Source organism: Paroedura picta, chromosome 6 (assembly GCF_049243985.1).
Source record: "Paroedura picta isolate Pp20150507F chromosome 6, Ppicta_v3.0, whole genome shotgun sequence".
Classification (NCBI taxonomy): domain Eukaryota; kingdom Metazoa; phylum Chordata; class Lepidosauria; order Squamata; family Gekkonidae; genus Paroedura; species Paroedura picta.
In genome coordinates, this window is record NC_135374.1 from 33,197,853 (window position 1) to 33,219,938 (window position 22,086).

The 22,086-nt window shown below is 41.8% G+C and overlaps 1 protein-coding gene across 3 annotated transcripts in view; it reads right to left on the reverse strand.

The window, feature by feature from the left end:
- The window catches only part of COL8A1 (collagen type VIII alpha 1 chain), a 110,315-nt gene that overhangs the window by 35,381 nt on the left and 52,848 nt on the right, over positions 1 to 22,086 (reverse strand). The window contains exon 1 of one of the 3 annotated variants that reach the window (XM_077342046.1): positions 17,755 to 17,875. The exons of the other annotated variants lie outside the window; for them this stretch is intronic. The gene's annotated coding sequence lies outside the window, so the exon portion shown is untranslated. Of the gene's footprint in view, positions 1 to 17,754; positions 17,876 to 22,086 lie in introns of those variants that run through there. 3 annotated transcript variants of the gene reach the window in all.

A 22,086-nucleotide genomic window follows, 5' to 3' on the forward strand; every position in this document is an offset into this window, starting at 1 on the left:
CAAGGACCAAAGACTTCACAAGGCCCAGGAGACCTGACCTAGGCTGCAAACCCATGACTATGAAAGAGTGTACTTATGATATTTCAGAAATAAAATACAAATTACAGAGACTGTATCCATGGGACCGGGGTACATGTTACAGGTTTGTATTGGGCCCAAAGAAATGAGGTCTGGGTTTTGCTCATTAGTGAGGAAAAGTATACAATTACTCCTTGTAGCATCATTTCCTCTATGGTTGCCAGCCTACAGATGGCACCTGGAGATATCCTGCTATTACACATGATCTACAGATTACCAAGATCTATTCCCCAAGAGAAAATGGCTGCTTTGGGGGGTAGATTCTATGGCATTAGACCCTGCTGATGTCTCTCCCCTCCCCAGCCCTGCCTTCCTCAAGCTCCACCCCCAAAATCTCCAGGTATTTCCCAAGTCAGAGTTGGCATCCTGAATTGTGCTAGGTCTCCTACATCTCTGGAGCTCAGCAATTCGGCTGCCAGTCCCCAGAAGCAACCAGTTGCCCAGATTTTTGCACTCTGGATCTCTCTGCCTCTGCTGTAACACATTGTGTGTTTCATATAGCTGTTCTGCAGTCTGTGGACCACCAGAACTGCATGCTCCTCCTGGCAGCTGGTGTCGGGGTGGAAAATGGATCATAGGCAGGGAGGATATTAAAGGGACATTGGCTCCAGATGGATCTCCTTGTAGAAAGGCCTCTTCTAAAGGGGAGATGAGAACTTAAGGCCGTAATTACATGGTGCCCTATTTTAGACCAGTATATAGCACCATTTTAAAAGAAATGTATACAAAGGAACTTAAACATGGGAACCGACCACAAAACTTATGCTAAAGCAATGAAGAGGATTAAGGATTAACATTTCAGAACTGAATGGGTGGTCAGAGACATATAAGCATTACTGATTTTTAAATAACCAGAAACCTGCCCAATATAGGCAGAACTTGCTGTAAAACTGTTCGTTTAAGCCAGAGACAGCTGGGCACTCCTTTCCCGTTGGTTCGAATCACGATGTGCTGCCATTTTCTTAGTGTCTTGGATGAGTATTTCTCTGATTTTTCCTGGGCAATTAAGGCAGTATTTCAGGCCCATTTTTTTAAAAACTGGATTTTATTCCATTGCATTTCCAGGGTCTTAATTCTTCATGACAACAAAGCATCTGGGGAAACCAGCAGCAATCTTGGCAAGGCTATGATTGCTTTGACTTGCTGACATACAGACATAGATGCATCCAACAAAAAGATTTAGGGCCATTTCGCACGGCTTCAAAGTAGCAGAATGGTTGCTATTTGGAAACGCTACTAATTTGACATAACCCACGACGTCGTAGACAATCTGCAACAATCCTGAAACCAATCAGCAAAAAGCGCTTCGTTGTGGCGCTTTCAGGGGAATCCAGAAAAGTGGATTCACCCTCCGGATAGCGATACACTCCTGCAACCAATCTGCAACAGTAGCGCTAAAGATCTGTGCGTTACCATTATTGCTGGTTCTTCAAAGTCCTTCCCCCTGGCTCTCTCCTCCAAACTTCCGGCGAAGCGATCGCCATTTTTTTTTCTCCGAGCGAGCGGGGATAAACGCACCGGCGAGCCTCTTTCTGTTTAGAGGCTTCCCTGGCTTCAGTCCTTCACCTTTAGTCACTAAGCACAAACAACTGAAAAGCCCGTTTGCTGAAATAAAGTCCCTTTATTTTTTACAAATAAATTCAGCCGAAAATCGTGCCCGTGAGAGGGGGGGGGGGATTTTTTTTTTTATCACTCGAGGCAGCGTGCAAATGATCATACAATCAAACGACAGCTCACATTAGGCAGCTGGATGGGTCTCTCCGTAGCAACGAATCTACCTAGATTCATTGCTATGGGTCGTTTTTTTTTTTAAAAAAACCTTTCTTAAAGGGAAAGGGGCTGTTTGGGAGCATGCTAACGGCTGCCCATTGGCTGCTTGACGGCCAGGGGCGGGACGAGCTTGGCAATAGCGCTTCCTTTCTAGCGATTTCTGCCGAGACCGGAAGCCTGTGGGAAACGCTAAAAAACGCAACTGATTCCACTACAAAGGCAGGTATGCATAACGACGAATTCCACTATTTTAAATGGCGATTTTTCATTCCGCAAACAATTTGCAACAAAGATCCCTGTGCGAAAAGGCCCTTAGTCTTATTGTACACGCTGCCAGTTGCTAAATACCTAGATGGACATGACATTTACTAAGCCCTGATCGACAATCCAAGGGTGACAGAGTACTTGCTTTTAAAATACTTACAAACAAATCCTAAACATCTCCATCCTCAGTAGCGAGTCTTTCTAAAATAAATAACAATATGTTTAACTTAACTTTGTATACATTTATTTAATTTTTTTACTATATCCTGGGCTACACTAGGGCAAAGTGTAATCCGTATCCATGCAGCAATAACCTGCATGTGGGAAACAGCTATCACAGACTTGATGTCACAGACAGCTTTTTCATGTGTCATTATTGTAAACACAATGAGCAAGATCAAACTGTGAGTTTGGCTGCTGTGTATGGAACATGTCCTTCTGCTCACTATCGGATGTCTTTGGATTAAATTCTTTGGTTTAGATTCAGTCTATTGTTTCTCGTTACAAGCATTAAGCGATTGACTGTGCAATCTAAAACCAAGGTCCATTCCGCACGAACCAATTTCAGGAACCAATTGGCAACATTGGTCCTTGTGTGGAATGGGCCCAAGTTACATCTTTCTAAGTTCATTGAAGTCAACTGGGTATAAAAAGAATGTATATCTCTTCAGGATTGTACACTGAATGAGATGTTGGTGTGGATCAGGTTAGACTACAATTTAAGAGGGTTAGCAGGCAGGCAGTTGTACCCTAAACTAAAGCAATAGTTTCTGTTAGTCTTCACCAATGCTCTGCTTAGTAACCCCTTCTCTTAATCAATCATATATTCCATGGCAGCCAATAAGAACCCAGACGTGATTTCTGTAGTGAGTTTCCGAAACAGCACCAGCATAAATCAAACAGCAGAACCCGTCAATGATGCTTCATAGCCTACCAAGTCTTTTCAAAAAGAAGACCCAAGTTGTTCAACACAGATTATATATGTTAAACTAAAAAACCCCAAAAAACAATCATCATGCTTTCCTTCAGATAGCTTATTGGTAGTCTGAGTGAATCATTTAAAGTAGACTCAGGAAGGAAGGGCTTCAGTGTTAGACTCTCTCATGATGAACAAGGCCACGTTATCACCTTCTGAACTATGTGGTTTCTAAATTTCTTTTGCTGCATCTTAGTGCAGAACGAAAGAAAATGACAGAATTCAAAAAGGCTTTCAGCTGAATTCTCACAAGAATAACTTTGTGAGGTAGATCAGGGTGATCCAGAAAGGCTCTAAACTGGGCATTCAGTCCTGAGCCTCCCAGTTTCTAGTCTGAAACAGATTCTAGTCTGACTGCATTGTACCTTCAATGTCAAAATTTAAAGTATATAAAACTTCAGGTTGCCTGCAAGGTAATGGTGATCAAAATGAAACAATTAAAAGTACAATAGATGTGTTCAGAAGTTGAAAGATATTATAATTGTAGTAGTAATAAAAGCATTGCTCTACATTTTAGGTTCTTTCAAAAACTAGTGACCTGATGGTAGGACACAAGATAGAAGTATATATGGACATATTCACATCTTATCCTATTAATGGAATCTCCCATCATTTCAGTAGCTCTGATATATACTTAAAATGCTACATCGTAGGACAAACAGATTCAAAAAGGATTTATGTTGAGGCAGATGTCCTGCAATGATATGTATTATAGACATAGCTATACTCTGCAACTTAGTAATAAAATACACAAATTCTATTGGCCATGTACACAATTAATAAAATAGTCTGGCAAAAAGGGACAAAGTTAGCAAATGTCTCCAAGCGAAGCATTTAGGGACTCCCCAAATATTTACCAAGAGAAAGACAGCTCTGATGCAGTGGAGTACAATAGGTTCTTTGTCTAATTTGAAGTTTCACAGACAGCCTAGGAACTGAAAGTATGTTTGCATGGGAGCACAACTAGCAGGCAATTTTGGAAGCCATTCAGGCTATAAAGAGCTAGCAGGAGTGTGCAATGTTCAATGGACACTTCAACAAAATATCTCCTGGTGCAAATGCTGATTCACAAGGAAAATGGTTGAATCTACTATAAACGGCAAGATTTTGAATTCACTCTTAGAACTGAACAAGACAGGCAGCCATACATCAGCTATGTGTCCAGTTTGGTGTAGTGTTTAGCAGTGTGGACTTCTAATCTGGCATGCTGGGTTCAATTCTGCACTCCCCCACATGCAGCCAGCTGGGTGACCCTGGGATTGCCATGGCACTGATAAAGCTGTTCTGAACGAGCAGTGATATCAGGGCTCTCTCAGCCTCACCCACCTCACAGGGTGTCTGTTGTGGGGAGAGGAAAGGGAAGGCGACTGTAAGCTGCTTTGAGCCTCCTTCGGATAGATAAAAGCGGCATATAAGAACCAACTCTTCTTCTTCTTCTTCTTCTTCTTCTTCTTCTTCTTCTTCTTCTTCTTCTTCTTCTTCTTCTTCTTCTTCTTCTTCTTCTTCTTCTTCTTCTTCTTCTTCTTCTTCTTCTTCTTCTTCTGGACAACTTTTTCTAATAGTGCCATAGCCACCCAATTCCTGACCCCTGCACCATTTTCAGGAACCGAGACCACGCCAGGGCGTATTATTTGCCCCATTGGAAAACTGTATGGATGCTTGCATGTATGCCCACCTGATGGAGCAAATAATTAAACCATTTCAGGTTGAGAAAATGATGTGTGTGTGAGTGGGGGGGGGCAGAAGCCTCTTTATCATGGTCCCAATCTAAATCAGGGCCATATGGCACTTATAGACATTCCTCACAGGGACTGGCGGCTGACATACAGCTGCCAGTCCTCATAGAGCACATGTGACAAATGATACATTTAGTTTGTCCCTTGAAATGTTCCTTAAGAGAACACTTTACATGATCAGTGAAAATGCTGTCGATGAATCATATCTATCACTTGAGCCCCCAAATATCATGTGTTTAATACAATATGTGCTTAGAACCCTACAAGGTATACCAGTGTATGTCCCAGTCAGTTTTTCTGCAGGTAAAAATAGGTGGAGGAATCTCCTTTGACCAACCCGAAAGGCTAAGCAGGGGGATCATGTGACTTGCATGGGCCAAAGCCAAGGAGGACAAATGGATGAAATTAAGCACAAAAGCTGTCTACACAGCTAAGAATCCTACCAAAGAAAAAAAATTGTAGGGAGACAAGTTATGCATGTTTACCTGCACTCACATGGGACTTGGTGTACAACTTCAGTTGAATGTGTGAAGGTTGCAACAGGACACAATTATGTCAGTCAACTTCATGCATTCATATAACATTATTTTTTTAAAAAGAGTTAAAATATATAATTGTGTAAATTAGGACCTACTGCTCTCATAACTGACACTGAAATAAATGCCACTTGATTGAACAACTAAGAAAAATGCAAATAATATAATAACCGCTTACAGCTACGTATCATTAACAGTTCCATGAGGAAAGCATTTCCAGATAAGAATTAATTATACATGTATGTAGATAAAAGTGAGGATTTCCCCATATATATCTGTGCAGCAAACAAGCTCTCTCTTCACATTTAGCATAATAAAATCAACAACATAAATGGTGAAAAGCCACTGAAAAAATTAAAGCATTGATAAGCATAACACCCAAAGCAGGACAGGAACTCATATCAGGGGATCAAAAACTGTTACGTTAGACATTCTGTACATGAGGAAAATGTTTGTCAGCAAACATACCTTGTTCAACTGTTGTAAGCTACCTGTGAGTTGAGCCTCAGACTGATTCATCTAACCCTTGCTATCTGGTGCATGACTAGAACACTCAGCCAGGCTCTGTCTGAACTAATGGACAGGCTTGTTTGGGAGAATGCCAGTCCCAAGACATTTCAAGCAGGAATCCCCAACATAGTGCCCTTTTGTGCCATAGCAGGGGTGCCCAAACTGTGGCTCTTCAGTTGTCCATGGACTATAATTCCCATGAGCCTCTGACAGCATGTCCTGGTAGAGGCTCACAGAAATTGTTGTCCATGGACATCTGGAAAGCCACAATTTGGCCACTCCATAGTAGCAAGTTCCCTGATGTCTATTTACAAATGATTAGAGAAAGCATGGGCCTTTTCGCACAGGGATCTTTGTTGCAAATTGTTTGCGGAATGAAAAATCGCCATTTAAAATAGTGGAATTCGCCGTTATGCATACCTGCCTTTGTAGTGGAATCAGTTGCGTTTTTTAGCGTTTCCCACAGGCTTCCGGTCTCAGCAGAAATCGCTAGAAAGGAAGCGCTATTGCCAAGCTCGTCCCGCCCCTGGCCGTCAAGCAGCCAATGGGCAGCCGTTAGCATGCTCCCAAACAGCCCCTTTCCCTTTAAGAAAGGTTTAAAAAAAAAAAAAACGACCCATAGCAACGAATCTAGGTAGATTCGTTGCTACGGAGAGACCCATCAGCTGCCTAATGTGAGCTGTCGTTTAATTGTATGATCGTTTGCACGCTGCCTCGAGTGATAAAAAAAAATCCCCCCCCCCTCTCACGGGCCCGATTTTCGGCTGAATTTATTTGTAAAAAATAAAGGGACTTTATTTCAGCAAACGGGCTTTTCAGTGGTTTGTGCTTAGTGACTAAAGGTGAAGGACTGAAGCCAGGGAAGCCTCTAAACAGAAAGAGGCTCGCTGGTGCGTTTATCCCCGCTCGCTCGGAGAAAAAAAAATGGCGATCGCTTCGCCGGAGGTTTGGAGGAGAGAGCCAGGGGGAGGGACTTTGAAGAACCAGCAACAATGGTAACGCACAGGTCTTTAGCGCTACTGTTGCAGATTGGTTGCAGGAGTGTATCGCTATCCGGAGGGTGAATCCACTTTTCTGGATTCCCCTGAAAGCGCCACAACGAAGCGCTTTTTGCGGGTCGGTTTCAGGATTGTTGCAGATTGTCTACGACGTCGTGGGTTATGGCAAATTAGTAGCGTTTCCAATTAGCAACCATTGTGCTACTTTGAAGCCGTGCGAAATGGCCCCATGTCTTCCCCACAGGGAGGAGCCAATCCTGGCTTTCTTCTACCTCGTGTGAGCAGATGTTTCAGAAGAATTTTTTTGTATCTACAGAAAACATGGAAAAATCCATCATTGGCAGAAGCTTCATTTAGAAACTCCTAACACTTTGTGACTGGCCCCAGAGCCTCATAGCTGTCATTTTGGGGTGGCCTTTGCAGCAGCCATTTTGCTTTGGTTTTCACTTGTTCTCAAAATTCCAAAAGTGCTCACAGGTAGGGATGGGTATGAACCAGCTAATGAATTGAAGTTTCTAGTTTGCAAACTGAAATTTGTGGCAGATCAACAGGTATGACCATTCCACAAACTTTTGAGCAGTTTATAAAGGCTCATGCCAGTTTGTGAATGGATACATTTCCAGGCAGACTGTCTCTGTTCAAACAAAATGTTTACCAAACGTCAATGCAACAGGAGGTAGATTCATCTTGCCTTGGAAACACTGTTGTCTATTTCAGACTCGGCATGTCATTTTTAGGAGGGTTCCCACCTATTTGTATTCACTTTCTATTTTCTTATACATAGCTTCCAAAGTCCCACTCACCCCCCACTTGGATTTGTGACTCTGAACTTTGAGATTAGTCCTTTTAAACTTTTAAAGTGCCACATTGGTACTGGATTCTGCTGAACACTCAGATTCCACTGGTACTGCTGGGCACTCTGTACATTATACTAGTGCTGCTAGGCTTGCAAAAATGCCCCCGTCCACTTGGATTGTGATTGAACTGGCATTGCCACGTTGGCACAGAGTTCTGCTGGGCTACATTAGTAGTTCAGCAGTGGAATAGCCTGCCTAAGGAGGTGGTGAGCTCCCCCTCACTAGTAGTCTTCAAGCAAAGGTTGGATACACACTTTTCTTGGATGCTTTAGGATGCTTTGGGCTGTTCCTGCGTTGAGCAGGGGGTTGGACTAGATGGCATGTGTGCCCCCTTCCAACTCTATGATTCTGATTCTATGATTACATTGGTACTGCTGAGCTTGCACCCCCCCTTGCTTGGAGTGTGATTCTGTCCTAGATTTCAGTCGTGTTGACCTGACATTGCTCCACAATGGGGCTAGCTCCTTCTGGACTTGCAAAAATGTCCCCCTTTCAGTTTCTACTGCAGAGATTCTCTGGGAATTTGATTTTGTTCTATTGGGCTTTCTTTATTGCCCTTGATATTTTTTTTTATTGTTTTCCCCCTCTATTGGAAACAATGGAGGATGGGGGCTCCTTCTTTGGGGAGCTGTAACTTGGACCCTGTAAATCTCATCCTCACCAAACCTGGACGGCAAGTAAAGGAGGGTCAGCCAGAAATACCAATGTAAGTTTTGTGTCTGCAGCATGCTGGGAGGGGGAGGAGTTCTATTACATTATGGACCTCACAAACTGAACCTGGGCCTTTCTCTTTCCGCGATCTTTCTCAGCAGCTGGGGCAGGGCCTATTGGCAGGGAACCCCCTCCATGGGGGGTTCTAATATACACAGGCATTCTAGCCCCCGCAGTTTAAACAAATTGGAATATTAAGCACATGTGTGTAATCCAAGCATGTATATAATTGTGGCCAGATCTCAGTGTTCAAGGGAAGTCTGTGCACTATCCATAACTACTTACAGGTGACTTATCCTACATATGCCACCCTAGTTCCCATCCAGAGATCAAACAGCACCACCTCCCCCATGTGTGTCTCTATTTCTAAGAAGGAATTCAGTCCTGTGCAGAAGTAGATGATTCCTTACTTCATTCCCTGATTGGTCACACTAAATTGAACACCAGCAGATCTCAGTCTTGTCTAGACTAAACTTCAGTTTATTGACTTTCATGGAGTCTATTACTGCTTCCAGAAACCTGTAATGAACATTTGTGTTCTCATCCGATTTGTATATCCTGTGTTACATGGCCTGATTTCTTGATTATTGGGAATTTCTTTAGAGAAATGAGTAAAACAGACCAAAATGCACTGTGTAGTTCTCCAAGAAATTGAACTACAAGATTAATTGGGTAAGGTACTCAGTCTGTTGCCATTAACTGTAGTAGGGACTGAGTGAAACTTGAATTTGCCAGTTTTCTGCAACTGCTTTTCCTGAACATTGATCTTTCCAGACAATTCAAGAATGAGAAAGTAGGAAGCACTTTTAGGGAACCGTCGCAAAGTACTGAAATGCAAGGCAGCAGCTCCATTCAGAGATCATTACCTGTATGAAATGGTAAACAAAGGTTGTTTGTCCCAGTCTTCAGTCTTCCATGGCATCCCTTTATATAATCTACCGCATAAACTATCACACACCCTTTGATTAACCATGGAGATAAAAATGCCTTCCAAAACCAGAACTTTCCTTTACAAGTTTACACCAGATAGAAGTTTTAAACAGATCCAGATTGCATTCTTTGTTTTTCAGCCTTATATTAGATTTCTGTAAGAGTTGACAGCCTGGTAGCCTGAAGAAAATCAGCTAAAGCAAACTTTTAAATAGAAGAACTGCAGCCAAGATTCTGAAAAACTATCTTGACTGTCCAGAGGGAATTGTTTTGCATTGATGTTGTTCTGAATAAGCCTATGCAGTGTCTGTGTAGAAGCCTGGGGGAGCTATTTCCCAGAAAATCCCTTGGATGATAATTCAAGATTCTGGTTTGATAGACGACCTCGGTACGTGTTGTAAGAGCACTGCTGAGTCCAGTTTCAGAGCTCACGAACTAGCCGACAGACAGAAGGCATCGGTTGGTTTCCCTTATTTGATCACAAATCAGTGTGAACTTTGGCAATAAAACAATATTTTTGATGACCAGAAGCTATAGTTCCAGAAGCAAAAACCCACCGTGTCCTTTTAAAACATACCATTGTGGGTGTGGCTGCCCCTAGTATATAACAAAGAATACAGACATAATGCATCCTGAGAGGGGTGGGATATAAATTAAAAAATAAATAAAAACAAAGCAAATAAATATTATATAATGTATAATGTAAACAGATCTACAGAGCCCTGTGCAGTGAAGTGGTTAGAGTGTTGTAGGGTGGTCACTTCAGGTTGGGAAATTCCTGGAGATTTGGGGAGGGAATTCAGCAGGAAGTAATACCAAACTATCCACCCTCCAAAATAGTTATTTTCTCCAGGTAAAGCATCTTGGGGGTCTGGAAATTAGTTGTAATTCCTGAAAATCTCCAGGCCCTACCTAGAGGCTAGCAGTCCTAGTTGGGCTAAAATATTTGACATCCAGGTTGGAATCATGCCAGGGCCTCTCTTGATAATGTTTGTGTATTTAGTTTCCTATGAATAAATTGATTGGGAGCTACTAGTTAGATATGCAAGCTGAGAATGGATTCTTGCTCCAGTCACCATCTGTTCAATTGTAAGCCAATTAATCACTGTCAATATTATTAATACCTGTATGGCCTTAAGCGTACCTTCCTCATAGCGTCCCCCTCCTCCCCCTAGCATGCAGGATCTTTTTGTCTATTAAACAGCTCTATTTTCCCCATAATTGTAATACTCTTTTGAAGAACTGTTTCCTTGTGTCCTGAAATAATATTAATGTTACTGAAGCCATTGGGTATCTTAATGCCGAATATACATGTATGCATGGAAATATTTTTCACTGAGTCTTACTTTTAGGTATGTGTGCCCACAATTGACCTTTAGTGAGATGAATATAAAGCAACTTTTTGAAAAGTCTAATAAGCTAATCCATGATGAATACATTCCGTCTTCTCAGCCAGCTAATACACCATTTGTTCCTTTCTCCGGAATAATTTCTAATTTTATTTACCAGCTATGCAGAAAAGAATGTTATATGAAGTATTCAGTTAACTAATAATATACACTCATGGGCACTTCATTTTTATGCAAGCCCAGATAAAACTACTCCATTGCTTCAATTTAGCAAATGTATCAGATTTCAGATTCAGTCACATTTACTTTCTACTGGAAATGCTACCAATAGTATCTCTTTTTGACCATCTCTGGAAAGATTTTAATTTTCATTATCAGTGCATCAGCATTCGTCCCTCATTCAATTTCTTGAATTGCCTAAATTGATTGTTATGCTTTCCAAAAGTATAATATATCTAGGAACAGGAATACTGGCATTCTTGCCTAATTAATTATTCTATTCTTCCCCCGGCCAAATATGCAGTCTTCTTTATTCTTAACTAAGTGGGTTACCAATATGAGTTATTCCATCATGGCTACTATAAAGTACTCCATTCTATTAAAATATTTTTCATTCATATGACTGCAGGCAAAGCCAATGAATGATCAAAAAAGCCCATAGTGAAATTTCATTCACTTAGGGGTGAAAGGCCTCTGGGGGTACAAAATTCTTCTCCAAATACTTAGATTCTGTTTTTCCACAAATGTTCACAGTTCATTGTCTTCTCTGCTCTGTTTCAATGCCATTCTGTCTCTGGGATCTAAGAGATCCCAACCATTAAAAAATCGCACAAAGAATGTGATGACATGGCATGATGTATCCAATCAGACATGGATACCTAACAACATCGCTGATTATCAAACAAAGGCAATACTTTGTCCTCACTTAAAACTGATATGTGCTGGCAGGAAAAAGGAATGTCCCCATCACCGTGGCAATAGCATGGCATTGTCAAAAAAGACAGTGTCAGACTGGTTTCCTCAATAATGGGGCCGCCTTGTGAAATCTGAAGGCCCTGCTGCATAATCTTAAAAGAGAGGGCACTTGTCTCACTGGCCAAAAGTACTTGTGAAAAACACCACTCACCCATTTTAATTCAGCATGAGAACCCATGTAAAAATGTTATAATCTTCTAAAAACAAAACCAGGGTAAAAATAATTAAATCAGCAAGTTTTCCCCCTACAGTAGTGATGTTCAAAGTTTTTTCCAACAAAGCTAATTTATCTGTAAGTATAAAATTGCTATCCCATTGTTCTAATGAAACACCACTCAAATCTGAATACAGATATGGGAATAACAACAGTCCTGGATGCCCATGCCATCTTAGAAACAAAACTAATTGCCCTATATCCAATTTCCCAGGTTAACGAAGTCCATGCAATGCTAACTATCTTCCATTAAACAGTTTGAGTACTTATAATAAGGTTTTCTTCTCTGTTGGAAATCCAGTGAGGGAAATCTTCCATGGGTTATAAAATTATATTCTATATAATAAACTTTTAAAACTATTGTCTATATTGTCATATAAAAATACATATACTTCCATAGCAGTTTTTCAGTCTTCAAATAAAGATCTCACTTTGGAGGGCCCCTGTATACTTAGCTGTCTAATAATACTTGTTTGCCAAAATCTTGGGAAAAGATTAGAACCTGTACTTAGCAGGGAAGTGGAATAACAGAAAGAGATCACTTGCTTACTGGTTGCCCTTTTTTCCAGATTAGTATCGTATTCGCCTGAGACTAAAGGAGAGTACCTCATTTGTGGCTCTACACATGCCTTGCTCTGAATTTGATCTTTTGGAGACGGGTGAGACATATGCAGAAGCCTGATGCTTGGCTTTATGGAATTTTAGTCTTCAAGAATAGATATGCACAGTCCCTGCCAAGAATGTATCAGTCAGACAGCCTGCAGGTAGGGAACGGGAAACTGAAGCATTCTTCACTTAAAAATCACTGAGCTATGGTAGCCTGGGAATGGATCCCACCCTTCTACCAAGACCGCCCTTCCCATTACAGCACATTGGTTTATACAAATGCATGTGCAGCCAAGACTCACTGTGGTTTGTTGACATATGGAAACTGAGAAGTGGAGAAGCAGCAGCCTGCTGTGGGCTTGTTCTTGTTACATTCTGGCACTGGAGAGGATATTGCACCCACCGGACTGTGTTGGTTTGTTGAACCTTGCGAGTGGATGGTTAACATACTGTCCACTCATGGACCTATCAGTTACCTGTTGCCTGCCCCCATGACTTACAGAGGTACTGAGTAGAAATCTGTCCCAAGCTTCTTGGCCATAATGTCCCCACATTCTTAGAAACCAAACTAATTGCACGGTATCCCATTCTATGCAAACAATGTCTGTGGTACACAGACTACACAATGAACATTTTACTAAATAAATATTACATGGTTTACTTGAAATCCAGTGGCCAAATCGTCAATGGGTTGTAAAATTACACTGACTCTAAATGTGGACAGCAGCAATAGAAATAAAGCTGATGTAGTAACAGGTGGATTTTGTCGGTATTATGGACAGATAATTAACATAGTCTGTCAGGTCTTGAAGCAGAAATCCTGGGCTCTACCCTGATAACTTACTATGGGATACATAAAAGGAACTAGAATGGCTGGCAACAGCTCTGATGGGGGCCAACCCATACAAGGCTTTAAGTTGGCGAACCTGCTGGTAAATACAGGTAGACTGACCCACTGCTCTTGTCTTTCCTCAGGCTGCATCCTGAGTTTCAAGGTGGAAAATCCATCCTCTAGGACTAAAATAAAATCTATCTTGACCCTCAGGAATCAAAGACAGATTTTATGTGCTTTTTTAGGGGGGGGGGAAGTTTGTAGAAATCATACCTTTTAAAAAATTGTTCCTTGACATGCATAAGGGCTGTGTCAGAACCAGGTTGATTCTGTCAAATGATTGTGGTCTTAATGTATATCTTTCCAGCAAGTCCCTCCCTCATCCTGTATATGGTCAACACTATGGGGCTTTGATGTGTAGATTTACCCAGCCTGGGGAACCGCTTTTGTATTGCAAATCATGATGGCTTTCATAGAATCATAGAATCATAGAGTTGGAAGGGGCCATACAGACCATCTAGTCCAACCCCCTGCTCAATGCAGGATCAGCCCAAAGCATCCTAAAGCATCCAAGAAAAGTGTGTATCCAACCTCTGCTTGAAGACTGCCACTGAGGGGGAGCTCACCACCTCCTTAGGCAGCCTATTCCACTGCTGAACTACTCTGACTGTGAAATTATTTTCCTGATATCTAGCCTATATCATTGTACTTGTAGTTTAAACCCATTACTATGCATCCTTTCCTCTGCCTATGTTATTTAGTTTGTTACGGTTAGATGGGTCAACTGACTCTAGAGAGTTTCCCGCATGTTACATCCTAACCTCCTGTGGTACCTGTCCTTGGATCTCATGGAGAAAGTTCCTAGCTGCCCAGTTTGTTTTTCCTTTTAAATTTTCCAAGTTCATTGGACCCCACAAGGGGATCCCCCATGTACTTCTGCCATGATATATGTTCTATTGATTTAGTAGGTTTCCTTAGACATTAATGCATGCTCTGATGTTACCTAGATGCTCTCGTTTTACACCTCAAGGTCAATTTCCTGTTGTTGTATTTTATGCCTGCCATACTCCCCACACATTCCTTTCCTCCTCCTCCTCCTCCTCCTCCTCCTCCTCCTCCTCCTCCTCCTCCTCCTCCTCCTCTTTCAACCTCCTGTGTCATATCACCCATTTTGTGCCTCGGTTCCCAGTATTACCCACTCTCTTGATGTCCAGCCTGCTATCTACATATCTACATATTATTACTTCTTTTGAACTGTGTCTGGTTTAGATTCCCAGAGGTTGGGGAACCCCTCGAAGCCTCTATAATCTGTACCCCACGCCTATTGAGTCAGTTCTGACTATGATCCCATGTAGCTACTATCATTTCCAATAAAGAAACTTTGTGTGGTATCGAAGAGTTTCATAGGCTGATTTTGTGTATTTATTACTCATATGGCAAAAAAAAGGGGAATAGTTAGTAGTGGCTGCATTTCTTGATCACCATGCAGAATTTTGAACCAGATTCGCATTACAGTCCATCATATAAAAATCATCTGGTCACACCACTGCCAAGCATATCGGGCATGAATCTTTCCAGAGGCAACCAGGCAGAGGCAGCCTGAATTTCATTTTAGTAGGCAGGCCTTGTGCACTAGGGATTATGAAAACAACCATGGACCCACATGTCAATGTTTCTGGGCCTGTGCCATAGATCCTACGTCAGCCTTTCTCAATTTTTTTACCATTGAGAAACCTCTGAAACACTCTTCAGGCTTTGAGAAACCCCAGAAGTGGTGCAATCATGCAGAATTTGGTTGGGAAGCATAGCCATATCGCCACTCCAAAACGTTTTAATTTAGCACAGTGTGCCTTCAGTGAATATGTTAATCCCACAATCTTGCTTCTCTTCCCCCGTTAAAGGTTGCATCACTTTTTGATGTTTTCAGCATTTTCTGCGGTTCCCTGTATTTTACATGGTTTGCTTCCCAAAGCTAACCCTAGATCCTGTAATGCTCTTAACGTACCAGCAAATCTATTACAGTAGCCACTTTATTTAAACAACAACACCTCTTCTTTATGAGGAATTAAGCAATCCCCACTTTCAACAATCTGCCAGGGTGCTTAACTCTGAAAGAGTTGTACAGAGCTCAGGATAAATGGCTGAAAGAATGTCTGAAATATTAGAGCCGAGCGTTTTTTCTCCCTTCTGCCCTATTTGAAGTGAATGTACATGAACTGCTCAAAGGAAAAACAGCACAATGGCAACTTCTGCTGTTAGCAACTGGACTGGCAGAGACGTTAGAACAAATTCTACTTGTGTCAGCATCTGATAATCATAGCATACTTGTTAACTGCTCTAAATGGAAGGTCCAGTGTTCATGCAAGACTGCCAATTGCCCAAGTGTAGGGAAATAAATTCATTCTTCCAAGCTTAGTAGAGGTTATGTCATTATATCAGCAGCAACTTTAGCCAGGATTAAGAAAAACCAGGATTTAACCCCCACCCACCTCCATTTAAAAAAAAGTTTCCGGATTTCCTGTAAACCATGCCTGCCCCCCACCCCCTAAAGCTTGCAGGGAAATCTTTTTCCATGGCATCAATCTGCAGATTTAGGTATTTGCAGGTGGGGCTGCAGTTACTGTTGGAACATATGATATGTATATATGCAGCAGCCTGATACTGAGGTAGACCACTGATCCCTCTAATGTATTACCTGCTCTGAGTGGCAGCAGCTATCCAGGGTCTCTAGCAGAAAAAGGTCATTCCTAGCACCTTGTTACCTGTGCTCCTTTAATTAGAAACATCAGGGGTTAAGACTGGAGCCAGGGCTGATGTCAGCAAACCCTATAGTGGGGCAGCTGCCAGAACCCAGAATTTCTGGCAGGGCCCATTATTACACAGCCCATCAACCACATGCTGCTAGAGAGGGACCTGCAGGGGGTATACAATGGTAGTATTTCTGGTGGGCACAGTGGTGAGGTTCCCATCTGCATATACCACCCAGCACCACTGGGGAAATGACATATGGTCAGTGGGTAGGTGTATGAACAGGCAAGAGTTTCTGCACATGTTGGATAATGCATCTGAACTTGCTCGTACAAAACAGGAAAATCTACTTCTACTGTGCATTGAAAATGTATTCAATATATGTGGAATGACACACTGGCAGGTGCGGGTGAACGGGAAGGAATGCATGAGTGAAAGTCCTGGTGGCAGTCAGAACAAAATAGGGTGGCCCCAACTGCTTTTTACCTAAGGCACCCTGAACTCTGAAACCACCCATGACTGGGACATTTTGTAGTGTCAGCACTGGAAATCTACAAAAAAACAACAACAAAACATTAGAATTTAGTTCAAAGTTCTGTGGCCCTAACAACCTTGTCTATAACCAGTTAGCATATGAAAAAGGATTATCTAAGATTCGTGTCTATGATCCTTCCTTTTATGTTAAGAGACAAAAGCATGTCATCTGTGTAATGCCGAGGCTAATCTGGAGATGAGAAAAGAGGAGTAAAAATAATCAGGTTGCTGAAATATTACCATGAGGGGTTTTAGAAGATCAAGCAGGACTGGTTTACCTTTGTTTTTCACTGAAGTTATTAGTTAAAACATTCATGGATTTCATTATGAGAAAAGAAAATTTTGAATGTCTTACTCAAAGACTGGATACGTGCTTAGGTACATAAAGGTCATATAAGATTTAGCCAAAGATTATGCGAGCAAGTGGAACAGAACTGCATGGTTTGACCTCATCAAAGAGCATGCCTGCAGATATAATGTTGGATCACAACCAAAATTTCCATAAGCAAAATGGATTTTTTTGCTTCTGCCCTCCCACTATAGTCCATTGATATGAACAAAAGGCTGTTCTTGGGGGACAGGGGACCCTAAGTAACCAGTTGGTGGTGGGGGGTCCTGTAACAGAAAGGGGAAATGAGTGGAAAGTGCCAATTTAGACTGGATGCAACCCATAAATTGATTTGGCAGCTGTTCTTTTTGCCCACAGGTTGCTGAATAAGAGAAGGGTATTATCAGGCCATCCAGTTAACTAACGATGAACTAACAGAAGTGTTTGAAACACTTGTGCTACCAACTGTATAACATTATGTACATAGGAAACTGCAGAATGAAACAAGATACTCAGTTCTGTTCTTACAGCTAATCTGTGTAAGTAAATATATTTGCAGATATGTAGAATAACCATCCTGGGATGTTATTAAAAATAGCTGACTTTCTTTGGGAATTGTTTCTCCCTACAAAATAGCTCAAAACACCTACAGTTTTCCTTTGCAGCACTGCAACCACTGTTTTCAAACACTGTTCTATGAAAGATGGATCCACTGGATGCAACATTTAACAACCAAACCATCATGGTTCCAAAGTATACCTTTTGATTACAGTTACAGAATCTTAAGCTTTATTTGTCCTACCTTATTCTTATATTTCCACACTTTTCTTGGATGCTAGGTAGGTACCTTCTCAGTTCTGTGGTGGCCTCAGTTGCTTCAAATACCTCCTGGTGCAATTCAAAGTGAAAGCTCTGTGTTGGCTAATGAGAGCTCAGCTGGGATTTTCTTGCTCTCTGAATCTATTCAGAATCCTAGGTTTTAACCCTGCATTTAATGGATTTGGGGAGGGCATGAATTCAGGGCATATTACATACCAAAAGAGGTGGAGCCCTTCATCATTTTGTAGTGATTGTCTCATTTTATTTTAAAGTTTATTTAAAAATCAGTTTCCTGTTACTTATCATTTCCAGCCACTTCACTTAAAAGTTGTATTTTTAGAAAATGTCTGTTGCTAAGTTTTGATGCTTGTTGTTCTGTTGAAGTCCAAGATTTTAAAGAGTGTCTGACAAGGAAGACAGAATTGAGTCCTCCTGATGAGTAAATCTCCTGACTCCTTTGCGGTGGATATTGTAGAATGTATCTGTGCTTCATTTTTAATTTCCTTAATTCTTGTCCCAATTTCTCCAACCAATTTCCATTTACAAGCAGAATCCTGAAATATTCCCCCCGTGTCATTTACGCAGTTACCGAAAATGAATAAATGTGCCATTTCTTGCTCTGTGAAATCCCATGAATGTGAGGTCACTTCAGTTGGTTTGGCAAGTCTAAGCCCCTTGCTAAGAAAGCTCAGGCCAATTTGGTTCAAGACCAGACTGGGAACCTGGAACTGACAACAGTTTTGCAGATGTGTGTAACAGCAGTCCTGGGAGGTTTCCCTCCCTCTTCTTTTTAAGCAACAGTTGACTTTGGAGGAAGAGGAGTGGGGACGATGGGGGCACTGCTGCTTCCTTTTCTGCTGTACAACCAACCAACTCTGCTTTGCCTTGTTTGACCCCCCCCCCCTTCCATATTGAAACTGCAAAATTTCTCCTCAGTTTGGCTTTGGGTGTTTCGCATGCCCAGTCAGTATTCCCATGGAGATTAACTCAGAGGAGATATCCTGCTCTGGAACTGGTTTTACTTTAGAACAATGTTTTCTTGATCACCATTAGGCTCATTATTGGTCCAAATGTCTACCAAAGATGCATAATAGTGCATCACTTGCCTCAGGGCTATGCTGACATTTTATAAGCAGCTTTTGCGTCTTTTTTTTTATTTAATGCATCTACCTCCAGCATGAGGAGCTTCTGGTGAAAAAAACATGTTCCACAAGAGGAAGGCTCTGCATTAGTGGAACAGAGTCACAGGATTCAATCCAAAGTGTTACTAGTGCTAAATGATGATTAGCGCAAATGTAGCATTTAGGGGGAAATTGAAGGTGTTCTATCATTTGAGACTTCCTTATTGAATTATCCAATATTAATCACTGTCAACTATTTCTGAATTATCCTGGTGCTTCTAAGAAGGAAACAGTGGCATTCAGAACATTAACAGGACTGGAGGATATTTGACTACACCTAGCTAGCTGGAGAATTCTGTATTGTGATGGCCTACAGTTATACACAGAAGACTTGAGAGCCAGCTTGGTGTAGTGGTTAGGAGAGCCAACTTCTAATCTGATGAGCCACGTTTGATTCCCCGCTCCTCCACATGCAGCCAGCTGGGTGATCTTGGTCTCACCACAGCACTGATAAAGCTGTTCTGACCGAGCAGTGATATCAGGGCTCTCTCAGCCTCACCCACCTCACAGGGTGTCTGTTGTGGGGAGTGGAAAGGGAAGGCGAATGTAAGCCGCTTTGAGACTCCTCTGGGTAGAGAAAAGTGGCATATAAGACCAACTCTTCTTCTTGAATGATTCCTATCTGGGAAACAATCAACGGCAGCCTATTAATATGCGGTAAATTTATCCCACAGCAAATGCTGAAAATCCCTAAACATGTTATTATTGTGTGTGTGTTTTTTATTTTTAAGCTTTACATTTACTGTCCAGAAGAAAAAAAGATTCCACAACTGTAATAAATTTTCGCTTCTGGAGGTGATCTGAAAAGCAGCACTGTAGCCGAGAGGAAGACAATGCTCCCCTTTCTTCCCTCCTCGCTTATGTAGGCCATCATCCAAAGCTGTCAAAGAATCAAGGCCTTTCGGCAGAGTGTTCCCAGGTGCTTGCTGTCTACTGGAACACAACAGAGAGCCTGAGCCAAAGGAAGGGTGACTACAGCAGCCCCATGAAAGGGGTGACGTGGAGAGCTTATTGAGGCCTCCTCCTTTCCTTTCCCTGTTCTTCAGACTGAGGAATGTGACATTCATTTCAGTCAGAAAACATCTTTCAGGCCATTCATTCCTGTCTGACCTTCAAACTGGAGTTGCCTTTTTTAACATGTCAACATTGACTTACTTAGCTGGCTTCACTTGACTTCTCTGCTCTTGGAATCACTTTACATAAAACAAAGTCAATGCCGTTTTTATGCTTGGCTTCCATTTGAAGACCCACCCTTTGATGCCTTGTGGAAAACTTTGAAAACAGCCTAGCTAGAGAGAAAGCTGCTAGCAAAATAGGGATTGTCTGCATTTCCCTGCTTAAAGCTGCCCTCCTAAGCCCCTTGCTAGGAAGAGAAGCTCAATTCATCCCTCTGGTTTTGGTTCTCAACCACAAGTCTGTGTAACTGCATTGGCTCGTGTTCCTTCCTGGCTTCTCCCATCTTTCACTTCGCAAATGTCATTTTGTAGGCTCTTTGGGACTTGTCTGGGTTTCTGTTTTCGCTGATGGTGTTGAAGTGCCAGGTACACAGATGGTGCAGCAAGATGACATCAAACAAAATGATTGCAGCCATTGAAACAGCCTAACAGAACTTGTTCTCGGAGATCCAGAACCAGCTTAAGTTGAAGTATGATTTAAAAGTAATATTGACCTGCCAAAGGGAGCACTTGTCAAACTTAGCACTTGCACCCATCCAAAGCAGCTACATAGTCTTTAGTTAGCACACCCAAGATCTCCAAGCCCAGTGGGTGCTGTGCTGGCATACTAGTGAAGAACAGGAAGCAACCCATGCAAATACAGTACAAAGTCACATGGGTAAGCCCCTTTGCCTCACCAGCATCACAGTTAAATCAGGCCTTAGAGTAGGATCAGAAGGAACAGTATCCATGGAGCATGTGTAGGGAAAACATCCCCAACACATGTCATGCTCTTCAATGTCTTTTTATTCCCTCCTTTCTCCCTTGCTAGACGTTACCCCATTATATTTATTAAGAGTGTCTAGTCTGACTGGCAGTGGCTCTCTGGGATTTCAAAAATCTTTCACATCATCTGCTACCTGACTCTTTCAGCTGGAGATGTCGAGGACTGAATGTGGGACCTTCTGCAGGCACGCTACATTTGAACCACAGCCCCACACCCTGACAGAAATTTGCTGTTTCTTCCCTCCCCTTTATGGATGATCACAGGGACCTTCCCACATCAAAGAGGTACCCATAACTAGCACATTTGTCTGGCACAAATGTGTACTTCCCACATCATTTGAGACCTCCATATGTTCTGCAAAAGTGGATGCTGGGGTGACAATAAAAATGTTCCCCTTAGGCCATCTAAATAGTGAAATGCTTATTATGAATTGTTGGGAAATCCATCTTTTCCAGTTACCATTTCACATGTTCTCTGGCAGGGCCACGGAACTGCTCACTTGTGGTTTGGCTTGTTCCCTGCCATATCAACATGCCTTTGTTTGCCTACTTTTCTCTGTCAAATATTAGAAGGAATGAGAAACGTATGGGAAACAGGCAGGGAACAAGCCAAACAGGCTACCATTTTACCTTACAGCACAAATGTAATCACTTCCAGAGGCAAATGGAAAAAAAATTGGAACAGAAGATGCACACAGTTACAAAAAGACACAAAGCTACTTGTATTAGTTGCTACAAAACTCCAAAGATATTCATTTTGTAAATAAAAGATAACTTCTGTGAAAAATCCCAAAACAGAAAGTATTAGCAGTGAAGTAGTCTGAATGGGTCAATGTATCTCTGAATAGGTCAGTGTCTCCCTCCTTCCTCTTTCAAATGACAACATTTAAACTAATGCACATCAGAACCACAAGGGACAATCTAAGTGACTTAAAAATGCTAACAGAATTACTTGGTATGATCTGTGTCAATATATTTGGGATCCAGGGTGATCCCTTGGTGATGCTGTACTTATTGAATTTTGCCACATTACTTTGAATCAATCCCACTTTCTTAACCCAAGATACCTTGTGGGAGGGAGGGGGCATTTGAAGTTATGACAGGGAAGGGAAAAGCATGTGTGCTGTCCTGAACCTCTTGGAAGAAGAGTGGGATAAAACTGGACTAGATGGATAGATGTTGCAGGGGTCTTTG